Genomic DNA, 1,159 nt, shown 5'->3' on the forward strand with positions numbered 1-1,159 from the left:
GAAACTCTATGCCAATAAAATGGACAACCTGGAAGAAATGGACAAATTCCTAGAAAGGTATAACCTTCCAAGACTGAACCAGGAAGAAATAGATAATATGAACAGACCCATCACAAGTAATGAAATTGAAACTGTGATTATAATCTTCCAACAAACAAAAGTCCAGGACCAGGTGGCTTCACAGGTGAATTCTATAGAACATTTAGAGAAGAGCTAACACCCATCCTTCTCAAACTCTTCCAAAAAGTTAAGGAGGAAGGAACTCTCCCAAACTCATTCTACAAGGCCACCATCACCTTGATACCAAAATCAGACAAAGATACTACAAAAAAAGAAAGTTACAGACCAATATCACTAATAAATATAGATGCAAAAATCCTCAACAAAATACTAGCAAACAGAATCCAACAACACATTAAATGGATCATACACCATGATCAAGTGGGATTTATCCCACGGATGCAAGGATTCTTCAATATATGCAAATCAATCAATGTGATACACCATATTAAAAAATTGAAGAAGAAAACCATATGATCATCTGAATAGATGCAGAAAAAGCTTTTGACAAAATTCAACACCCATTTATGATAAAAACTCTCCAGAAAGTGGGCATACAGGGAACCTACCTCAATATAATAAAGGGCATATACAACAAACCCACAGCAAACATCAGTCACAATGGTGAAAAAGTGAAAGCATTTCCTCAAAGATCAGGAACAAGACAAGGATGTCCACTCTCACCACTATTATTCAAGATAGTTTTGGAAGTCCTAGCCACGGCAATCAGAGAAGAAAAAGAAATAAAAGGAATACAAATTGGAAAAGAGGAGTAAAACTGTCACTGTTTGCAGATGACCTGATACCATACATCCAGAATCCTAAAGATGCCACCAGAAAAGTACTAGAGCTATCAATGAATTTGGTAAATTTGCAGGATACAAAATTAATGCACAGAAATCCCTTGCATTCCTATATACTAATGATGAAAAATCTGAAAGAGAAATTATGGAAACACTCCCATTTACCATTGCAACAAAAAGAATAAAATACCTAGGAATAAACCTACCTAAGGAGATAAAAGACCTGTATGCAGAAAACTGTAAGACACTGATGAAAGAAATTAAAGATGATACCAACAGATGGAGAGATATACCAT

The sequence above is a fragment of the Physeter macrocephalus genome, chromosome 16 (assembly GCF_002837175.3).
Source record: "Physeter macrocephalus isolate SW-GA chromosome 16, ASM283717v5, whole genome shotgun sequence".
Taxonomy (NCBI): domain Eukaryota; kingdom Metazoa; phylum Chordata; class Mammalia; order Artiodactyla; family Physeteridae; genus Physeter; species Physeter macrocephalus.